This window comes from Dasypus novemcinctus, chromosome 2 (assembly GCF_030445035.2).
Source record: "Dasypus novemcinctus isolate mDasNov1 chromosome 2, mDasNov1.1.hap2, whole genome shotgun sequence".
Classification (NCBI taxonomy): Eukaryota; Metazoa; Chordata; class Mammalia; order Cingulata; family Dasypodidae; genus Dasypus; species Dasypus novemcinctus.
This window is the reverse complement of record NC_080674.1, coordinates 48,023,190-48,047,689: the sequence shown is the minus strand read 5'-3', so window position 1 is coordinate 48,047,689 and position 24,500 is coordinate 48,023,190.

Genomic DNA, 24,500 nt, shown 5'->3' with positions numbered 1-24,500 from the left:
CTTCCTCATTCATTTTAACAAGCATTTGTGAACGGCTCCCTGGTGCTGGGTTCTGAGGACATAGCAATAAATGTGACACTGACCCTGTCCTCAAGGAAGTCCTATTCTAGGATGGCAGAGTCAGTAGTTAAACATTACAGCTAGCAATTATTAAACACTTACTGTGTGCTTCCCACTAGGCTTAACTCTTTACATGGCTGTGTTTTGTAATCCAAACATCAATCTGAATGAGATAGTGTTCCCGTATTTTGTCTAGGTTCTTGGCTATGTTACAAAAAGAATTTAAGTACACACCAGTTCAGTTAGACCAGTAGTTTATTAAGAAAATGGGAGAAAATAACAGTTCATGGGTATTAAGAAAATGAGAGAACAGATTATGGGTCCCAGGTAGAGAGAGGAAAAGTGCTAAAATGGGATCAAAAAGAGGGGGGCTGATTTCCAGACACAAGTCCCCATTACAGGTCCCCAGGTCTACTTGCCTGCTTATCTGGGCAGGGAGGGAAAGGGGAAAACAGGGCAAGAACAGGGTTAGAATAGGGCTGGGACAGGGGCAGTTTTGGCTTCTACACTTGCTTTTTAAACCATTACTTATTCCACCCCTTTGCTAATGTTGGGGAGGAATCCCCGTTGTTGGCTGTTTTGATTGGTTACCCTGCCAGTCAATTCCCCCTGGGGACCCAATGGCAAGGTCCCTTGAGAACATCCTGGACTTTTCCTTGATTCCAGAGGAAATCCCATTCTGAATGGGGGGTTCTCGTGAGGTTCTTCCAGCAGCCATATTGTAGGGTCTTTCGCTCAGGGAGGATTCCCAAGGCCACATTTTACACAGGTGTGCTTTTCTGCCAGGTCCCAGATCCATCTCTTTATTCCCTAATCTAGCCTGCTTCAATAGGGACTATTAATACGACCACTTTGTATGTTACAGAAACAGCCTCCAAAGGATTACTAAGCCTCTCCAGAGTCACTGGCAACAACAGCAACCCAGCGGGCTATGCTGTCTCCCCATTTGGACACTCATAGAGTTTTAAACACTGGCCTCAGGTCTACAGGAATATTTACTAGTGAAAATAGTCTTATTTGTTTTGAATTTAACTGTGATAATAGCAATATCTATAATCTGCTCTTAAATCTTTACTCCCTATCAGTAAAATGTGGTGGGTAACATTAATAGAATGAAGCCTTACACTGTACTGCTGTTAGAGATTGTATTAGTCAGCCAAAGGGGTTCTGATGCAAAATACCAGAAATCGGTTGGTTTTAATAAAGGGCATTTATTTGGGGTAGAAGCTTACAGTTACCAGGCTGTAAAGAATAAGTTGCTTCCCTCACCAAAGTCTGTTTTCATGTGTTGGAGCAAGATGGCTGCCAACGTCTGCCAGGATTCAGCCTTCCTGGGTTCCTCTGGGCTCAGCAACTCTGTTTTCTCCACAAGGTCAGCTGTAGACTCTGAGGCTTTCTAGGCTTTCTCTTTCTCCACAAGGCCAGCTATAGGCTATCAGGCAACCAGCTCTCTCTCTCCCCTGGGACTCAATTCTCTCTAGGTCTAGCTCCTCTGCTCCTCTGTGGGCTTAATTCCTGGGCTCTCGAAACTACTACTACCTCCTCTGCTCTGCCATGTAGTTTTACCCCACTGATGTGGCCCAATCAAAGTCTTAATTGTAATTTAATCACACCCAGATACAGACCAGTTTATAAACATAATCCAATATCTATTTTTGGAATTTATAAATAATGCCAAACTGCTACAGAGATCATGGCAGGGAACCCTCCCTAAGAGACCTTTCACAGGACATATTTAGTAAGTAGCCACCCTGGTGAGATCCAAGACAAATGGAGATTACTCTGAATTTTCCACAAATTCACGCATATCAAAAATAAGATAGTAGCAATTTGCATATTGATAATAAGGTGATGATAACCTGACCTATCACTTGGAAAGTGATTTCATGTTTTCTTTCATGTTCTTTCTTTTATACCCCCAAGTGTTTCTCTGCCATGATACTGTTTTGCCACATAAGCTGCTTGCATAAACTGAGCTGGTAATTTTTTTTTAAGTTGAATTTAGACAAGCACAATCATCTAAACCCTGGTATTGCTGTGTTTCTAAATTGCTTTATGACCTAAATCACATTCTAACTTGCATCCCATTACTTACTCTACTTACCTTATTCCTCTACTTGATTTTAGGCTCCTTTGCGGTATAATATTTTATTCAATGCTGAGTTTTTGACAGATACTTGTTACCAGGCAAGATGGATAACCCCAAATTTTAAATGCAATTGTTTAAGAAGTGCTTTTTTGTAAAAAAAAGTAGTTCCACAATATTTGCATTTTATGACTTATTGCATAGAATTTTAAAGTCTTCTCTTTCTTCTTTCTCTGCTCCTACTTCTTGCCTCAGAGGTAACCAATATTATGAGTTTAGAGTAAATCCTACAGCCCTTTATCTGTGCATTTACATACATACATGTATGATAGCATTAATATTCTTTTTAAAAGTATTGTGTAATTACTATGCACCCACACAATGCTAATCACTTTACATTCCTTAAATTATAATTCTTATAGCAACCTATGAGATATGTACTATTAAGAGCTTCATGTTACAGACCAGTGAAATGAGGCACTGAAAGATTTTATAACTGGTCCAAGATCCTTTAGATAGTAAATGAAGTTCTCAGTGCAAACAGACTACTTTGAACTATTACAGATACCTGTACTTTTGGCAAAAATGATAATGGAATAGGCTTTTAAAAATCTTTTAATAAGGAAAATTTCAAACCTATAACAATAATGGAGAACATACTAAAAGTAACCACCATGTATCATTCACCCAACTTCAACAATCATCACTCATGGCTAATTTTGTTCCAGCCATACACTGATTCACTCTACAACCATTTCTAATTTTGAAGGGAGGGGATATTTATGCCTGAAAAACCCAGGACCAGCTGTCTTCAAGCATGGTCGCATCCAAGTACTCAAATGTTATGAGCACTTGTCCAGGATCACAGCCAGTGTTCAGGGAGGAAAGCATCACCTGATGAGGACTTTATTGGACATTTTCACAGCCTCAGAACTGTAAGCTTATAAATTAATAAATCCCCATAGTAAAAGCCAATCCATTTCTGGTATATTGCCCTGGCTGCCTTTAGCAAACTAAAACAAGCTTTGGTACCAGGAATAGTGTGGCATGAATGTAAATACCAAAAATGCTAAAAAGACTTCTTTATTGGCTAGTGGTAGATTTGGGAAGAATTGTGAGATGTTTGATAGGAAAACCTTAGATTTCTTTGAAGAGACTGTTGATGGAAATATGGATGCTAATGGTACTTCCTATAAGGACTTAAGCAGAGATCATGAATGTGTCATTGCAAACTGGAAAAAAAGGCAACCTTGATGTTAGATGGAGGGCAGAATTTGAAAGAGATGGGCCTGGGTATTTAGCTGAGATTTCCAAACTAATGTGGAAAGTGTGACCTGGCTTCTCTTGTAGCTTATAGTAAAATGCAAGAGGAAAGTGTTAAACTGAGAAATGAACTCCTGGGCACAAAGAAAGCAGATATTGATAGTTTGGAAAATTCTTGCTTATGAAAAATGAGTTCCCAGAGAATAGTGCCCCATGTGAGGATTTAACTGAACTTGGAACAGTCAGTCATTTCAATGCAAGTCAAGATTGGAAATACAGTTATCTGGGAAAGATCTGTGGAAAGATCTATTGTCCAATGGTTGGAGTCCCTGCATCCTGCATGTGAAAACATGTTTTTTGTAAGATCTGTATACACAGAACCACTGCCAGCCTGGACTAAAAGGAAAAGAAAAGAGGCAGATTGAAGGAAAAATAACTTCTACGGCAGAACCTTGGAAGCTGAGGTCTGGAGTGAAGACATCTTCTTGGGCCAGAAAAGTGGACCCACTAATGTGTGTGGAAAGGGTGAGTATGTCCTGGAGCTTGAAGAGGTCTGGTCTTTCACCCTGTCGTTCAGGAAGAATGCTGCTGCCCCAGCCTTTCAGAGAAGGTGGAGCTCATTGCCCAGGGATTGGGGAGAGTTTGGCCAAGTTCACAGATGGAGGGAAATTTTGCTGCAGGACAGACCATGCCTATAACCAATTTTGATGAGACTTTGTATATAATATTTTTACTAAAAGGATTTAAGGTTTTGGAAGATTGTAATGGAATGGAATGCATGTGGATATGGAAAGAAAATGTCTTCTTAGGGCCAAGAAGGTTATGTGTAGCAGTTTGAGGCTTTTATGGACCCCAGAAAAGATCCATTCTACTCAAACCAACAATCACCACTTGCTCCTACCTCCCCTCTAAATCAAAGGAAGTACTCATTGAACCATTGAATGGATACGTAAGAATCCTAACTCAATTCAGTGCAGAAATGGAGCAGTTGTTAATTGAAAGAAACACTTTTCCCACTTTTTCTTAATCCCAAATAGAAGGAAAAAAAGGTGATTACAAGGTTGGGGAAGGAGAAAAGTGAGAATAAGGCCTTGATTAAAAATGATTTCATTTTTCATAAAGGAACATTGTTTTAGTTTCCCCCACCTCATATGTTTCTTTTGAAATTCCTGGCTTCATAAATTGTTGGATGAGATACTAATCAAAGAGCTCTGAGTTCAGGGAAAAGACTCTAAATATGAAAAATCAACATTAAAAATATTAAAACTGGGAAATACATAGCTATTTCAGTATTGTAGACCACAACAAAAGGAAAACAGAATTTTTCAGTCACATTTAACAGATTAAACTCATTGATTTTTTAAAAATCAACAATCCTTTCGTGATTGGCATTTTATCAAATTAAAATGTATTCTGGTTTACACATTCAGTATTGTATATACTCTGAACTTAAAAACATAAATAATATACATACCAAATGTTGATTTCAGAGATGTACACAAGCAGAAAACATTTTTCCCTCAAAACTAGATACTTAAATAAGACAGGTTTCAAAATCTTATATGAAACTACCTTAAGCCTCTGCCAAGGACTATAGCAGAAAGTTGGACATTTGCTTGGTTTTTGTGCATGCATTTTGTTTTGAATTTTTGCTCTTCTCTCAAAGAATAGGAGAGAGCTGAATAAACATCTTCTATGGATTTGTTTTCTGTGAAATCTCCTTCATAAAAAATCTTTGTGAATTATATATTCTGCCAAACCTTTTGGACCCTTCAGGTTTCATTCTGTTCGAGCATGAAAATCAATCCCACTTAGCTGGCCAACAACAATTTTATTCACTGAAGTTTAATAAGGAACATTTAATGCCATTAATTTACCTCTTATAGACTCTTCAGAGCCAAAGCTAGATCATTGATCCATCCTCCCCCACTTTTTTTACTGATAGAATTCCATTATTATTTTAAAATTCTTACATCTCAAAACAATGGCAGAATTCAAACTCTGTACTATATGAAAATGGAAGTGTAGCAGTTTGATATTATTTATGAATTCCAAAATTAGATTTTGGATTATGTTTGTGAATTGGTCTTTTCCTCTGGCATATTAGATTATACTGGATTGAGAAGTTTCACTTTTATTTGATTATAAATAAAATAATGAATAAGGCTTTGATTGGGCCATGTCAGTAAGACATAGCCCCCTTTGTGAGCAGGGGCTCACAGAGAAACCACATCACAGAGAAGGGAGGTTGGAGTTTCATTGCTGGAGCCCTGGGAAGTAAATACACAGGAGAAGAACACAGAGAAGTAGAGAAAGCTTCATAGACATTGCAGAGGTCTCATGTAGCAGTTTGATGTAATTGATGAATTCCAAAAAGAAATATTGCATTATGCTTGTAATCTGATCTGTACCTGGGCATGATTGAGTTATCATTAGGGCATTGAGTCCCCACGGTGGGTGGGGACTCACAGATAAAAGGCATGGCAAAGAACAGAGTTGAGGGGCTTTTAATGTTGGAGTTTTGATTTTGGAGTTTGATGCCAAAGACTTAAACTGGAGACCTGGGAAGTCAGCACACAGAGGAAAGAGAAGCCAGCCCCAGAAAGGAAGGAACATTGAAGCAAGAGTAAAGCAAGCCCCAGGAACGTAAGAACCCAGGAAGCCTGAATCCTCACAGACATCGGCAGCCGTCTTGATCCAAATAGACTTTGGTGAGGGAAGTAACTTATGCTTATGGCCTGGTATCTGTAAGCTCCTACCCCAAATAAATACCCTTTATAAAAACCAACCAATTTCTGGTATTTTGCATCAGCATCCCTTTGGCTGACTAATACACCCAGGAAGAAAGAAAACCTGATAGTCTGCAGCTGACATTGTGGAGAGAACAGAGCAGCTGAGTCTGGAGAGAAACGAGCCCTGGAAGAAAGACAAGACTTACCCAGCCTACAGCTGATATTGGAAAAAGCCAGGACCATTGAGCCCTAGAGGAGACAAGAGGAAGGCTGAACCCTTGCAGACATCAGCAGCCATCTTGCTCCAACATGTGGCAACAGACTTTGGTGAGGGAAGTAATTTATGCCCCAGGGCCTGTTAACTGTAAGCTTCTACCCCAGATAAATACCCTTTTTAAAACCCAACAGATTCCTGGTATTTTACATCAGCATCCCTTTGACTGACTAATATAGAATTTGGTACCAGAGAGTATGGTTATGCTTCTGTAATTACCAAATGCTAGAACAATTTTATAAATGGGTAAGGGATATTTTTGGGATGAATTGTAAGATGCTTGGTAGAAAAGACCTAACATGCTTTAAAGAGACTGTTGATAGGGATATGGGCACCAAAGAGACTTTTTATGATGCCTTAGAAGTAATTGATGAAATTATTATTGGAAACTGGATGAAAGGCAATCCATGGTTTAAAGTCACAGAGAACTTAGCAAGATTGACCTTTAATGTGTTATGGAAGACAGAATTTGAAAATGGTGAGCCTGGGAATTTAGCTGAAGAACTTTCCAAAGTAAACTTGGAGAATACAGCTTGGCTTCTCCTTGCAGCATATAGCAAAATGCTAGACAAGCAAGATAAGCTGATGACTGAATAGTTGGACACCAAAAAACCAGAAACTCATTCCAGAAATTCCAAGCCTCTGGAAATCAAGTCCCCAGACAATAGTGCTCCATTTGAGGACTTAACTAAACTTGGAACTTGTAAATCAGGATTGAAGATGAAGGTATCTAGGAAAGACTTGCGGAAAGTCTTACTGTCTGATGGCTTGGACCCTTGCTTCCTGCATATTAAACCAATAAGCTTTTTGAGAGAGCTGTATGAATAAAACCACTGTCTGCCTGGAATAAAAAGGACATGGAAAGGAGAGATTGAAGGAGAAACAGCTTTAAGAGGAAAACCATGGAAGCTGAGATCTGGAATTAAGGCACCACCTTGGACCAAGAGAGGAACCCCACTCATGTGTGCAGAGAGGGTGCGTTTGCCCCAGCAGTTGAAGAGGGTGGATGTTCACACCAATTGTTGAGAGACAGTTTTGCTACCCCAGGGTACAGAGAGGATAGAACACATTCCCCAAAGTTTAGGGAGGTTGAAGTTACCACCCCATAAGTCTGAGAAGGGTGGGCCTATCCCTTATAGATTAGGGGAGGCCAGGTCACCAACTTGTTGCGCTGAGAGAGTTGGGACTGTATGCCAAAGGTCAGGGAAAATTTTATCTTCTCTTCATTGTGCTAGGGGGGTTAAAACTCTAATCCAAAGATTGGGTAAAGTATGGCCACCACCACAACACACTTGGAGGGTGAGGTCTGGATCTTGGTCACCACCCAGACACTTGATGAGAGTGGAACCAAGAAAATGGCCATTGGGCAAGCCTGTGGAAAGGGTGGGTCTTCATGAGGCCAGAGGGAGAAGAAACTGTCATCTTAAGAATGACTCTCAGACTTTGATATCTAGTGAAATATGCCCTGCAGGTTTACTGAACTTAAGAGGACCCATGACTCATGTTTCCCTCCCAGTTACTCCTTATGAATGGAAATGTTTATCTTTTGTCTATCCATTTGTGTATTGGAAACAGATAAATTGTTTTGTATCTGTCAGAGGTCTACAGTCCATGGGACTTTGCCCCAAGACAAACTATTTCTTTAAACTGATTGTAGCATGATTCTGTATTTAGTATTGTTACTGATTTAAGTGTTGTGGTTTTTTTGGGAATTGTAATATCTTTTTAAAATTCAGAGGGTGGAGCGTAGCAGTTTAATATGGTTTATGAATTTCAAAAATAGATGTTGGATTATGTTTATGAACTGGTCTTTTCCTCTTGGCATGTTAGATTATATTGAATTGAGAGGTTTCACTTTTACTTGATTAAATAATGATTAAAACTTTGATTGGGGCCAGTCAGTAGTCCCCTTTGTGGGCAAGGACTCACAGAGAAACCACACCGCAAAGATGAGAGGTTGGAGATTTAATGCTGGAGCTCTGAGAAATAAACACACAAGAGAGGAACACGAAGGAGTAGAGAAAGCTCCACAGACACAACAGAGGCCCCAGGAGAGAGAAAGCCTGATGGTCTACAGCTGACCTTGTGGAGAGAGCAGAGTAGCTGAGCCTGGAGAGAAACGAGACAAGAGACACAAGACTTATTCCACCCTACAGCTGATTGGGAGAAGCTGGGACCACAGAGCCCTACAGAAGAGAAGAGGAAGACTGGACTCTTGCAGAGATGGGCAGCCATCTTGCTCTAACATGTGGCAACAGACTTCGGTGAGGGAAGTAATTTATGCTTCATGGCCTGGTAACTGTAAGCTTCTACTCCAAATAATAAAACCTAATAGAGTTCTGGTATTTTGCATCAGCACCCCTTTTGCTGACTAATACAGGAAGTATTTCTGCAAAGCTCTAAGCCGTAAGACTCCCATTCTTGTGTCCTACTTTATGATCTTCAGTCACTTCCAGCTCCTGGCTGTGGCAAGGTGGTCAGATAAACTTCCAAGGTCAGTAAGTGAGTCAGGTTCTACAATAGAAGGAATTGGTCTTTGGGATGAAGTCTACTCCTTAGTACACCTTGAAGTTAAATTGTCTAAGAAGCACCTGGAGAGAGACTGTGAGTGCAATTTGAGTGCTTATGTGAGTGCATTTGAGTGTGCACATGCTCACACATATGTATACATACATTACATATATATACAAGAACCATTACTTTTTGCATTTAAAGCTCATTCAACTCTAAGTATAGAGGGGAAGATATTTATAATTCAGTTGCTTTACATAGGGTCAGTATAATTTTCTCTATACTGATAATTCATTCAAAATAAGTTTAAATGTTAAAATAATGGATATTTTACAACTTTCACCCAGCCTGCTTCCCAAGAAGTTCAGGGAGTTGAATATTTCTACTGGATATTTTCGGTAAATATTAAGTGTAAAATTTAGGCTTTTGCCCCTCCCCACCCCCCATGTTTTTAGATTCATGTTCATCACATTCTTGGTCTTCCATGGGTGATTATACCCTAAGCCAAAAGTTATTTTTCCTCTCACTCAATTGGACATCACTTAGTTACTAAAGAAACCCAGGGCCAAATTCTACCACAGATATGTTCTTCTCACATTGAAGTCAAAAGAGTTCGGTGCAGGCAACCGAAAAGCCCAGGGACAGGAGTGCTTTCATCTCTCTTCAGAAGATAATAGCTCCAGGCCTCTTCGTTGCAGTTCCTCTCCTCTGAAATTCCTGGATTGTTTTCCACTCAAAGGCCAAGCTACTGCTCCTTTAGCTAATGTCAAATAAGGAACACCATAACTGCCAAAAAACAAACCAGAGTATCATAAACTAGCCGACACAGAATCCTCAACAGTATATCCATTAGCTTTGCTGATTCACATGTTATTTATTCCCAATTTAAAATATGAAAAGTTATGCATTGAGTAACCACAGCACATTTAACCTGAAGCGTTGAAATGTGGCACCTTTGATAGCAACATATGAAGTCAACAGAGGAAGTATAAGTTTAGAGCTATGGAAAGCTGGGAGTGTTTCTGAAACCACAGATCTTACTTTGATGTTCATAACTATTTAAATCATCAGAAATTGCAGTTGTAGAGGAGAGAAAGCAATCAGACAATTTAGAGTAGGATTTCACAATACGTTTTTTTTTTCCTTTGAGGAGTTCTTTTCAATTTATTAAATAACCTATCCCTTTAGAATGTAGGAATTTACAAAAGTGACCCGTAATCTACTGGGAATTACACCAAAAATGCAAACCTAACTGTTGTCTTTAAAATCATGTCTTTAACTCCCTTAGACTAATTTTAAGTTATATTTTCCTTTACCTTGATGACTTAATTGATTGTTAGACATATATAATTTATTATATAAAAATCACAATATGCTCCAGAAACATTAAATACATTTTATATAAAATCATACCACTATATCTAAAAACAGTGTAGAAGGGAATAAAAATCAGATAAAAATATTTTCAGGAACCCAGATGTAAAATTACAATGTGATAATTTACATTCAAAAACATATTTATTCCAAAGCCGTAACCTAATTGCCTACCTCATATGTATCATAGCCATCCACAACAGTGACTTTCTTTGGAATTAAACTTTGGAATTACTTGTTTATACAAGAAAACTCATCTCAGATGTAGCATCTGTTTCTCACTAAGGCTTAGCTTTCACCTAATTCTCCAAATGGGTTGACTGAGGTTCAAGAATGTGAGGTGACTTGCACAAGATCATACAGTGGTATCCAGGGCAAGCAGCCGTTCTCCCTCGAGTAGTAGATGGATATCTTGGTACAAAGCTCCACTGATGCCTTTCTCTTTCCTGTGACACTATACTTACATCCATTTGAAAACCATATTTCACTGAGTGAATCACTTGGTTACTTAACATACTTTATTGTGTCAGAAAGAAGAGAAAAGTGATGTGGAATTTGAATATGTTTGTCAGATCTTCTTTATTAAATTATACCCTTGATTCCAGAAGCATCCTAACATATAATATTTGAGTATCAGATCCATAGGTAATATTATATACCTTACATACTGCGGCAAGAATGTAGCAAGGGACAAGAATATATGTGGGGTACAGCACAGGGTAAACAAAATCAGCAAACTCTTATAGCCCTATTCATTTCCTATGAAACATATATTATTATTTTTATATACTATGGAAAGACTTTTTGTAAGTACAAGGTCTTGCTTGGATAATGTATTATTTTTACTAGATAAAACGTGCCACTAACTGCAAAATAGCCCAAATAATATTTTAGTTTACAATAATTCCAAAAGTATATTTCAGGTAAGTAATTATTCCATAATATAAGCATAGAGCTATAAATGCTCAACAGGAAAAAAAAATGAATGTTCTTACAATTTGCCATTATAGGAATTTACATAATTTCCCATCGGTAAGCATGTATGTTCCTTATTTTTTCATTCTAATCATGATCTGTCTTCTATAGTCAATTATATGTATGTAAAGATTTCCTAATCCTTTGTTAATGTAGAGTGGATAGAATTATTCAATGTCTTTTTTGCCACATGCTCTAGAGATTTATATCTCTTATATCCATTATTATAAGAATTTTTTCAAATCACACAGTATATCCTAGGAGGTCTCTATCAGATTTGGTTATTTTCCTAGTGAACCAGAGTTCTAAGCTCACAAGCATGTACATGACTGTAATTACCTATGACTGACTCAGTGACTATGAATTCTGGTATTGTAACTAAAATGATTTCTTCTAAAACCTCCAACAGGTATCAGATAATTACCTCAGACACTCCCATCAAAAGTTGCTCAAATTACTTTCTATCCCATTTTCAATAAAAATAAATGGGCTATGCAATATATTAACATAGGGCGAAAGGTGTATGGAAAACCTTTACCTAAGTTTGCAAATTTTCTGTAAATATAAAATTTTTCAAAAATAAAAAGCCTAACAAAAATTTTGCTTTATGTAATTTTTAGGAGGAATGAAGTGATGGTCAATGTTAAAATAAATACGTATTAGTTAGCCAAAGGGGTGCTGATGCAAAGTACCAGAAATCTGTTGGGTTTTATAAAGGATATTTATTTGGGGTAGAAGCTCACAATTACCAGGCCATAAAGCATAAGTTACTTCCCTCACCAGTCTATTGCCACATGTTGGAGCAAGATGGCTGCCAGCATCTGCTAGGGTCCAGCTCCATGGTCCCAGCTTCTTCCAATTTCAGCTATGGGCTGGGATAGATCTTGTCTCTCTCCCAGGGCTTGTTTTTCTCCAGGCTTAGCTGCTCTATTCTCTCCACAAGGCCAACCATAGAATATCAGGCTAATGGCTCGTCTCCCTTTCCAGGGCCTCTGCCATGTCTAATGGAGCCTTCTCTCCTTCCTCGTGTATCTGCTTCTCTGTGTGTCTACTTCCCAGGGCTCCAATATTTTAAAAAAACTCTTCGTTCCACCCTATGGTGTGGTTTTCTCTGTGGGTTCCCTCCTCCAAGAGGGCAGGGACTCAACATCCTACTGATGTGGTCCAATCAAAGCCCTAATCATAATTTAGCCAAGTAAAAGTGAAACCTCTGAATCCAATACAATCTAATATGCCCGGAGGAACAGACCAGTTTATAAACATAATCTAATATCTTTTTGAAATTCATAAATAATGCCAAACTGCTACAAAATAAAGTTTGTGAGAGTAGAAAAATGATAAAAAATCCTTTGAAGTCATTTTATGCTTCTTTCCTAAACTTAATTAAGCCATAAATATTTTTCTACCTCTTATAATTTTCTGAAATGTTAATTTATTAAATCAGTCCAAACATCTGTAGTGATACCAAATTCCAAAAGCTTGCCTGATTCTCTTTAATAACCAACTTGTAATGAATATTCTTCAGTCACTTTACAATAAAGAATAACTAATATTAACACTCTTTTGGTAAATCATTCAGCAATCATGTCTGTAGCATGGGCTGTATTCCAGGTATTATACTAGCTACTAAGGATGCAAAATGACAGACATGGTCCCTATGCTTGGAGAGCTAACAGTGTAATGGGGGGAGACACAAATGTACTAATGCAGTGATGCTGTGACTGAGATAAGAATTCAGGAAGGCTCTACAAAACAAGTTATCTTTTACCCTAATGGGCACAAATATTTTATGTGATATCGTTGTGGAGTTCACAGAATGGTCTCAAATGATTTGTCTCATCCAAGACCCACCACAGACTTATAAAGCTTGATGGTGCAGCTTTTTTATTGCCATTTTACTGATAAGAGTTATACCCAATTATACCAGAAATCCTGAAATCTGAATTCATGTCCTCTGAAATCCTGCCTTGTCTTCTTTCTACTCTTCCATACTTTCCTAGGTAAGGATGTTGTTAGACTCCATTCTTTCATAATATTAAAGTGAACGCCAAATGTATTTATTTATCTTTGGTCTTTATTCTTTTCTCCCATATTTCTCAACACATGGTAAATAATTTAGTGTTAGTTATTCTATTTTAAAACCTGATGTCCTTTCCCAGGATAAGAGGTCCACCTTTGAAAGTAAATGATTGTCTTAGGGTCAAAAAACCCTACCTGTAAACCAGGCACCTTTTTAAAATTATTAACACATTTACAAAAATTTTAAGATACTTCAGATTACATAAATTTTACATTAAAAAATAGGGGATTCTCATATGTCCTACTCCCTACACTTCCCACACTTTCCCATATTATAAACATCCCTCAGTAGTGTGGTACATTTGTTATAATTGATGAACACATATTGAAGCATTGCCACTAACTCTGGATGATGGTTTACATTATAGTTTACACTCTGTCCCACACAATTTTGTAAGTTATGACAAAATATATAATGGCTTGTATCTGTCATTGTAATGTCATGCAGGACAATTCCAATGTCCCAAAAATACCATCATATTACACCTATTCTTCCCTCTCCCTCCCCTCAGAACTTCTGGTGGCCACTGCCTTTATATCAATGATAAAAGTTTTTCTTTTGTTGGAATAATAATAAGTCTACAATAGAATAATAATAAGTCTACTTCAGTCCATTTTTCATTTCCCAATCTTAAGGATTTGGGGTCAGGTACCTTTCCGAAGTTAACTTAATCTTTTCAAGACCTTTGTTACTATTTAGTGTACTGAAGAAGTTTCTCACTAAAAATATTCTGCATTATATTGTTTCACACAGTATATTGGTATGCTTCTTTAATGTGCCAGTATTGTGCTAAGCCTTGGAAATACAAAGATGAGTAAGACATGGGTTCCTTAAAAGAGCTCACAATGTAATACAAGAGCAAAACAGAAAAACAGATGATTATCATAATGGGGTATGAAAGTTGCTATTATTTATGTATGCACAGAGAAAACGTACAAGGATTTCCTAAAGTAAAGGATTGGAGAGAAGCATTTTAGGCTGAATTAGAAGCAAATACAAAGGCTTGCAGGTTAGGGTGTTGCTGCTTGGGAAATTGGTAGCCATTCAGAAAGTCTAGGTGCAGAAGGAGGTAAAGGGACTGGAGAGAGTCAAAGTTAGAGAAGAGTGGCTTTGTATACTAGGCAGATGGTCATAGCTTTATGTTGATAATGAGGAGCTGTAGGATTTTAGCAAGAAAAAGATGTGATCAGAATACATTGTATGGTCAACTCTAGCTGCTATACAGAGAATAGATAAAAGCAGAGGAAAATAAGAGTCAAAAATAAATGAGAAGACCATGATAATAAACCAACAACAAACAGGTAGGAACAAACTTGTTTGAGTAATATATTAGTCAGCCAAAGAGGTGCTGATACAGAGTACAGAAATCTATTGGGTTTTATAAAGGGTACTTATTGGGGGTGGAAGTTCATAGCTACCAGGTCATAAAGCATGTTACTTCCCTCACCAAAGTCTGTTACCACGTGTTGGAGCAAGATGGCTGCCAATGTCTGCAAGGTTTCAGGGTTCCTCTTCCTCCTATGGCTCCTTGTTCCCAGCTCCTTCTGTTCTCAGCAATAGGCTGACATAAAGCCGTGTCTCTCTCCCTGTGGCTCAGTTTTTTCTGGGCTTAGCTGCTCTGTTCTCTCCAAAATGTCAGCTATAGACTATCAGGCTCTCTTTCTTCCCGGGGCCTCTGTCATGTCTATGGAGCCATCTCCTTAATCCTCCATGCCTTTCCTCTGTGGGTTTACTTCCCAGGGCTCCAGCATAAAAAACTCCAACTCTCTCCTCTGCCCTGTCATTTTCTCTGTGAGTCCCCTACTGACATGGCCCAATCAAAGCACCAATCATAATTTAATCAAGTAAAAGTGAAACCTTTGGATCCAATGCAAGCTAATACACCAAGAGGAACAGACCAGTTTAGAAACACAGTATAATATCTATTTTTGGAATTCATAAACAATATCAAACTGTTACAAGCAGGTTGTGATAGCTGGTTTCAAGAAAAAAGGAGGGACTCAAGAGATATTAAGGAGGTTAATAAACAATTAAATGTGAGTGGAGTGGATGTGGTAATTGAGAGAAAAGGGTCAAGGAAGTCTCCCAGATTCCTGCCCAAGGTAACTGAGGGCTGCCATTCATTGAAAAGAGTAATAAGGGAGATTGTGAAGAGGGAAGACTATAAGAAACTTTGAGGGGTGAACAGATGTGGGAATATTTATTAGTGAATATTCTTTAAAGAAATAGACTCAACAGCAGGAATGCATGGATGGATTGATGGAGATAGATAGATAGATAGATAGATAGATAGATAGATAGATAGATAGATAGATAGATAGATAGATAGATAGATGATAGATGGATGGATGGATGGATGGATGGATGGATGGATGACAGATAGATGTTATGAAGAATTGGTTCACATGACCATGCAGGCTGGCAAGTCCAAAGTCTGTAGAGCAGGCAGCAAACTGGAAATGGATAAAGGTGATTCTGAAGTGTGGTGAATCCATATTCCCTGGGGAAGCTGACTGACTAAGGTTGAGGCAGAATTCTTCATTCTGATTCTGAAATCCTCAGTTCTGGTTTTAAGATCTTCAAATGATTGGGTGAGGAAAGTCCCATATTGTTGACAGCAAATTCCTTTGTTGATCACAAATGCAGCCATCCATAGATACATAAACATCTATTTCTGCTATTACAAGCTTATTATTTACATTTCCTGTATATACTTCAGGTTATGATAACTGAAAAAAAATGTGGTAGTGTCACAGTTTTTAAGTGCCTAATTATAATTTTTGTTGATAATTTCCCTTTTCAAAAAATGTATATATGAAAGTCCAAAAATTTCAGCTGGATTTAATAAACTCACACACTAAAATATAATAGGGTTGAACCTCCTTCCATCTTGTGAGTTCATCCCTAACAATTCCTTTCAGTAATTCCTCCTATTAAAGATCATAGGAAGGAAATTGAAAAGGGGCGCTTTTTTTTTTTTTTTTTTTACCAACTCTGTGCTACAATTTGAGAAGTCTGGAGGAAGCACAGTCAGTATTCCTCAACTACAGAACATAAATTTTAGTACTTGTTCTGAAATCCAACAAAGAATATTAGATTTTTGCTTGGCCCTGTTCCATTAGCTCTAATAGGTTGTTTCACTGGTGTTTTCTTCAAAACAGATATGGATATGAGATATCATGTATTAATGGTTTTTCAAACTGAGGTCATGAAATAAATGCAGCTTTTTAAAATGAAATAAAAAAGAATCAAAAGGAATATAGTAGACTATAATAGAAAATAGAATGCACCGACTATAGAAAAGGTAATATTGTTTTGTGAGATCTTTTATTTATACATCATATGAAATATATAGCTGTGTGTGTGTGTGTGTGTGTACTGGGTCACAATATATTTGAATTGCAGCCAAAAGTTTAAAGGCCAGAGCGTCAAGGTATTTTACACCATGAAATATATACTACTTACTTGCAAAATTATGCTGTCTCTTTTCAAAATCTGTGTCAAAATTGACTTTTCAGTGGAAATTTCATTTGCTCAAATGCGATATTATATACTCTACATTAATGGTGGTGAAGATGAAAACCCCACTTTTATTTATATTATACTCCTCAAAAAGACTACAGTCTATAATTTTATTCCCTTACTACTCAAAATCATACTTAAAACAAGCAGGGAAGATAGTAGCATTTCTATTTACACAGAGACACAGAGAGGCCATGTGGTTTGCATCGGGTCACTCAGTAACAGTCATAGGCATAAACATGGTCATTTAACTTTCAATGATGCTTTTTTCTCTGGATCATGTTGTTTTGTACTATACAGCTGCAATTAGTTTGCCACTGTTTATCTCTTATATTTCTTTGTCATTTGTTTTCTGTGTTAAGCTGTCTAAAATAGAGCCCAAAATATTTGGAAAAGGGCAAGAAGGAGGAAGATAGAGATGAGCTGGTGATTTATGGGTTTGTAAGCTGCCCATCTAATTAGCAGCTAATCTGTTTTGTAAATGTTTTATTCCAAAGACTATGACAAAGCCTGGGATATATTAGGCTACTCAGTACATATTTGCTGAATTAAAATGAAAAATAGCTAATTGCCAGGTCATTCTTAATATGGGAATTCATGGCCATATCAGATACATAAGAAATAGTTCAAAAAAGAGGAAGAGAGAGAGAGAACTTTTGAGCAAGCTTCCAATATTTCACCTGAAGTTTTACAAGCCACATAAAATATGATAGTGAGCTTCCCTGATTTTCTAGTTTCTGGAACAGTTTATAGAAAGTAGGAAGTATCTGACATTTGGATGTTTGATAATATGTCTCCAAAACTTTCTGGGCATATTTTTTGATAACAGACTTTAAAACCATTCATTGAATTTCTTTAATGGGTTGATAGGTAAATTTTATTTGGGAAAGTATAATGCATCTAAATTATATTTCATAAAATATATTTGTCTATTTTATCAAAATTTTTACTAGACCAAACTTTCCACACACTTATCTAATGATTTTTTTCAATCTTTGTGTGTCTACGGATTTCCCCCCTTTTCATTCCTAAAAATGCTTGTTTCATTTTTCTATTTAATTTCATTAATCAATCTTGCTCTAGCAAATATGTTTTAGCAATATATTTTAAGAACAATCTTTTGGTTGAGTTTACTTATTGTATTATTTCTGTACTTCACTTATTTCATATAATACCACCATAACTTTTTACTGTTTTCTTTGTGCTTACTCTACTGGATTTTTTTTAGTTATTGAGATTAAGGAGAATGATTAAATTTTGAATTTTTTTCTTTTTTAACATGTGCTTTTCAGTTTATAAATTACTCTGTAAGAACTCCTTTACATAATTCCTTTAATTTTTGATACTGTTGTTTCCTTTTAAATATGTCATAATAACCTTTATGACGTGTTTCTTGAATTATGAACTGTTTGCAGCTATGTTTGTTGGTTTAATATATATGGCTTTGGTTTGGGTATTGATTCCATTTTATATAGAATAGATAGAAAATATTGTTTGTAAATGTTCATTCTTTGATATTTATTTTCTTGTTTTGTGGCCTACATGGGGTCAATTTTTCTGAAGATTCCATATGTGTTGGAAAATAATGTGAATTCTCTAATTGAAAAGCTGCAAACTTCTACAAATGTCCATTATATAAAGAGAGTTAATTGTGTAGTTCACATCTTCTATACCTTCACTATTTATCTTTCTCATCTACCAGATACTGAGGAAGAAATGTTAAAAATTTCATATAGTTGGGCAACTATAAATTACTCATTTTAAAACTTGTGCTGATGGCTGGGTTGTTAGGTGCACATACCTTCCTGGATTATGTATCATTTGTGAATGCTGCCTTTCCCTATTATATCATGGTCTTCCTTATCCCTGATAAGATTGTTTTTCCATAAAATCCATTTAATATTGTCACCTCAAACTTAGTTTGATTAGTATTTTCCCAGCAAACTTTTCTCTTTTTCCCAACATGCTGCATTTCCTTATGTTTTAGGTATCTCTCTTTTAAACAGCAAATGACTGGGTATTTTTTTTCTTATTCTTTTGAAATATTTTAAAATTCTAACAGAAAAGTTGGAACTATACTCAAAGAATTTTTTTCTGAATAATTTGAGAGTAAATTAGGGACATCGTGTTCTATCACCCACAAATAAATAACTTAGTGTGTACTTCCTACAAATAAGGACATCATTTATGTAATCACAATATAACCATTAAAATAAAGAAATTAATGTTGACACTTGGTGTTTTACTTTCCTCATTACTAAAGCAAATATCATGCAATGGATTGACTTAAACAATGGGATTTTCTTGGCTCATGGTTTTGAGGCCAGAAATCCAAATCAAAGCAACATCAAGATAATGCTTTCTTCCCAAGGCTGGCATTCCGGGGCCAGTGGCTAGTGATCCTCTGTCACATGGCAATGCACACAGTGGCTCTCCTGGCCTCTCCCTTCTCTTCCAGGTTCTATTAACTTTGTTCCTGGATACTCCCTTAGTAGCTTCTTTCATTTTCTGTGACCTTCCCTATAAGGCCTTTAGTAATATATTTAAGACCCATCTGGGGCCATACCTTATCTGAAGTAACTTTATCGTAAGTTTCTGAGGTCACATCCTCAGAAATAGATTAAATTTAAGACCATGTTTTTTCTGGAGTACATAGCTCCAAACCACCACAGATGACTATGATATGACCCACAGAGCCCATTCAAATTTCAACAGTGGTCCCGGTAATGTTCATTATAGAAAAATTATCCAATCCAGAAGTGTATCTTGCATTTAGCAATCTCTTCTTCTCCTTAAATCTGTAATAGTACCTCAGACTCTCTCTGCTATTCATGACTTTAACATTTAAAAAAACTAAAACCAATGTTTTTTGTAAGATGTCACTAAATATGTATTTGTCTGGTGTTTCCTCATGATTAAACTGAGGTTGTACATTTTTGGCAAAAAAAATATCACAAACAAGATATTATGCTCTTCTCACTGTATTCTGCTAGGTGGTACACAATTTCCTAGGTCTCGTTACTAGAGATATTAATTTTCATGACTTGATAAAGGTTAGTCTCTGTTAGTTTCTCCACTCTAAGGTTATTTTTCCTTTTGTCATTAACAGCTATTTTGGAGGGGATCTCTTTTAAGAACAAATAAATTTTCCATTCCTCATCAAATTTGCACCCACAAGTTTTAAAATCCCTTGATGTTTTATGACTAATTGTTACTATAATGGTTGCCAAATGATGACAAATAATTCCACCATTCCCTCTACACTTATTAGTTGACATTCTACTGTAATGAGTAACTTCCTTTTCTCCCCACTTATTTATATACATATGGGCAACTGGCTTTCTATTTTATTCAATGGATTATAATCCATTACTCTCATTTTTTGATGTTCACGTTGTTCCAGTATTTACCTAATGGAAGTCTCTTCAAGCTACTTCTGTCTCCATCATTTTCTGAGTATATTATCACATTCTGGCAAAACAAGATATTCTATGCTCATCTTGTACTCTCCCTACCCCAGTCTTAGACTTAGTTATTTCACCAAGGAACCTAGTTTCTCATAGTTGAGAAGTATACCTTGAAACTGGTAACTGTGTGGTAAGTATGCTTGTTGCTAGTGGAATTTCACTATTCAGTTCTCTCCATGGGACAGAACTAAAGAATATGTGTAAAAATATTTGTACACATTTACATCTATATCTACTGCTATATCCATCTGTCTGTGCATATATTGAAAACCATAAATTCACACCAATATCTCCAATTCCACTCCAATGCCATAGGACTAATTCTAGGTTTTTTTTCTCTTTCCATTTCCATATTTGCAACCCCCTTCTTCCATAATGAGAAATCTGACTCCCACTGTCCATAATATGTTTATTTACTAGATAAATCTCCTTTTAAGCCATTAATCATTTTTAGCATACTTATTTTATAATACATATCAGAATAATAGATTTACTGCATGCATATCTTTACAACCTTGTGAAAGATTGTACTATTGATACGTACGGCATTACTGTAAAGGGGGCTTTCACCCAACCTAGGGGAGACAGAGAAGCCTTCTTAAAGGAGGTTCTTAAACTAAGTCAGAGTTAAAAATACAATTGGTAAAGGAATTCCAATAGGTAGACTGAAAGAGCAATGTGCGTAAAACCATGATGTGAACTCCTAAAAGCAGTTTCAGTTGCCAGGTTATAAATTTGGGGGCAGGGAGTAGATAATACATTCAACCATAAGACATAGGGAAAGTAAGCATTCACTTGAGGGTTTATGTGCTATATTAGACACTTGGACTTGGTCTTCCAGATCAGTGGTTTTCAAATAGTCCAGGGAAGCCTTCTTCATTTATGCCTAGGCGTTGAACACATGTTGTCCTAATCCTACAAAGAACTGCTCAATTTTTTTTCACCTTTATCTTATTTTAAACATTTGGCTCCTACATTGAAAAATAAATTTATCACTGCTAAAGTAAGGAGAAATAAATGGACGAATAACCTCAGTGATGGGGAGGCTGCCTGTGACCTAACTCTGCCTAATAAAAAGCAAGATTGAAAGGGAATAGAAAGAGTACAGATATTCAGAGACAACTTCTTCTCAACCTTAATTGAAAAAATGTAAAACAAAACTGAGATAATGTTTGAGCTCTATTTGTCAAGGGTCAATTCAAGAACTAACTTCTATAAAAAAATGTCTGGGTGGATTAAGTTATCTGAGAGTAATCTCCTTTTAATTTGGAAAAAAACGGCATATTGTGTGGCTATCCTACCAAAACTGATAATACCCAAAGTACATGCAATTATATCTGGAGAGAAAGAGGCTTGGGGATTAGGTAGACAAACATATGGAAATAGAACAATTTTATCAAGAAAAGGAATTTGCAAAGCTAACTAGAAACGAATAGATTTTTTTTAATACTAAATTTTTATGAATTGAACTGAGAAAATAATCCTCATCCTGAATCCTGAAGAAACTGTGACTCTTCGAGTCTTAAATCACCCATGGGTCTCCAAATGTCTACAGGCAAGAATTGGGCTAAGAAAGCTATTCTAATGCCCACTTTAAATGTGGCCAAGAGGATAAGAGAAAACAAAAACTTTCAGAAGGGCACCGAAGAACCACAGAGGACGGTATAATAGGATATCTCCCTCAGGAAGCAGAATCCGCCCTTTATTAAGGAACATTTTACATGCTGGGTATAGTGAATCTATCCAATGAGTTTCTGTTGGGCTTAAATCATGTTCCTCAATGACATGTTCAAGTTCTAACCCCAAGTCCTTTGGGTGTGAACTCATTTGTAAATAGGATCTTCGAAGACCCTATTAAGATGAAACCAAACTGAAAGAGGGTGGGCCCTAAATCCAGTATAACTAGTGTCCTTACAAAGAGGGGAAATTTGGACATAGAAGTAGAGCCACAGGAAAAGACTGAAGGAGACAGATTACCATGTGACTGAGGCAAAGGCTGCTGGCCAGCAAGCCACCACCAGAATGTTACAGATTTCAGAGAATGCATGGCTGCCAAAACCTTGATTTTGAACTTCTAGCTCCCAAAACTGTGGACAATAAATTCCTATTGTTTAAGCAAACCAGTCTGTGGTATTTCTCATAGCAACCCTGGGAAGCTGAGACAGTATCCAATAGGATTTCATAATTGCTACCTGTGTGTATGTCTATCTTCTCTGTTTCTCCAATTCTTCCCCTCTCTGAATATAGAGTGAGTTTACTGTGGGTATCCTACCCTTGGACACCGTTGTAAAGTGGGGTGTAGGAGAAGCATATATCTTACCATTTTAATGTATAGATATCTAGAAAAACAAGAGCTTCATTTCAACCAGGCGTCTCTTAGAGACACTGCACTTTGAGCTAGATGCAATTCTTTGATAGGACCTTTGGGTTGCCTCCATTGGGAAGAGAGTGTGTTGTGCACGCAGGAAGGACTAGAGGGAAGACTATGATAGACAGCACTACTCATCAAGTATTTCTGGTTTTCCACATGGTCAAATTGCAATCTTGCATTTCCTCTCCCTATTTGAAATTAGATGTGACCATGTGACTTGCTTTGGCCAAAGAAATGAGCAAAAGTAACATGTTATTTTTAAATAGCTATTTCAAGAGCCTGTATTCAATTTGCCTCTTTTCTTCTTCTGCTTCAATAATGGAAGACACATTCAAGATGGATACTCAGCCTGAACCCCAGAGTGCCTAAAATGGATAGGGCATCTAACAAACCATCAATCAACTTGTAGCTTAAATAAGAAATAAATGGTATAAGCCACGATGATTTGGAGAATGTTTGCTATAGAAAAAATCTTAACATACCTTCACTGATACATACTGCTTTTGCCACATGGAATTATAATTATGTATTCCAGCAGGAGATAAGCAACTTAAGAATGGGGACTGTTTCATATTAATATTATTTATCTCCACATTATCTGTGGGACTTACTTTGAAATGTACTCTCCCCAGTGTCACAAAATTAGACTCATTTATAGTTTCCCTACACTTGGCTCTTTTCCCCCTCTTATTTGAACCTATAATTAGCATTATACTTAAATCTTTGGTCATCCCATTCAGTTGCGCCCTGAGTCTCAGCAGAGTTGCAATACACCTACTCTCTAGTTCACTGGACTCACCTAGAATAACTAACAAAGAGAAGATGGTGGTCAAAGCCCACCCCAAGGAACAGAGTGTCTGCAGCTGCAAGCAAGATAGTTCCATCCAACTGGCCCATGGGATCTTAGCCCTCTCGCAATCAGAAACAGAGTAAGTATCAACATCCCCAAACCCTCAAGACTGGGGAATGAACAATGGACTAAAATAGACTTCTTATTATTCTATTATAGATTTATTATTATTGTAGCATTGGAAGAAGTTTTATCATTGATATAAATGCAGTGACCACCAGAGGTTCTGAGAGGAGGGAGAAGAAAGAATATGTGTAATATGTGGCATTTTCAAGACATTGCAATTGTCCTGAATGACATTGCAATGATGGATACAGGCCATTATATATTTGTCATAACCTACAAAATTGTGTGGGACAGAGTGTAAACTATAATGTAAACTATATTCCACGGCTAATAACAATGCTTCAATAGGTGTTCATCAATTGTAACAAGTGTATCACAGTTATGAAGGATGTTGTTAATGTGGGAAAGTGTGGGAGGAGGAGGGGTGGGGCATATGGGAACCCCCTATAATTTTCATGTAACATTTATGTAATCTAAAACTTCTTTAAAAATAAAAAAATTAATCAAAAAAGAAACAAAATAATGTAACAATAATGCATTTATTTGTACAGTGCTTCCTGCATTCCAGAAACTTACTCCCAAAGCTGTTATTCCTCACAATAACCCTATAAAGTAGACACTGTCATTTTTCCCATTTTATAAATCAGGAAACTGAGTCACAAATGGGTTATGCAACTTGCCCAAGGTTATGTAGCTATTAAGTAGATGAACAGACATCTACATGGTAAATATATCATCATGTTCTTCTGCCTTATCTTTGTATTCTAAGTACCGAGCAGGTGATCAATAATGTTTGTCGAATATACGAGTAAAATTTGGCTCTTTTTGACCTTCAGTTTCTCAATAAACTTTCCTTATCAAAGCCAAAC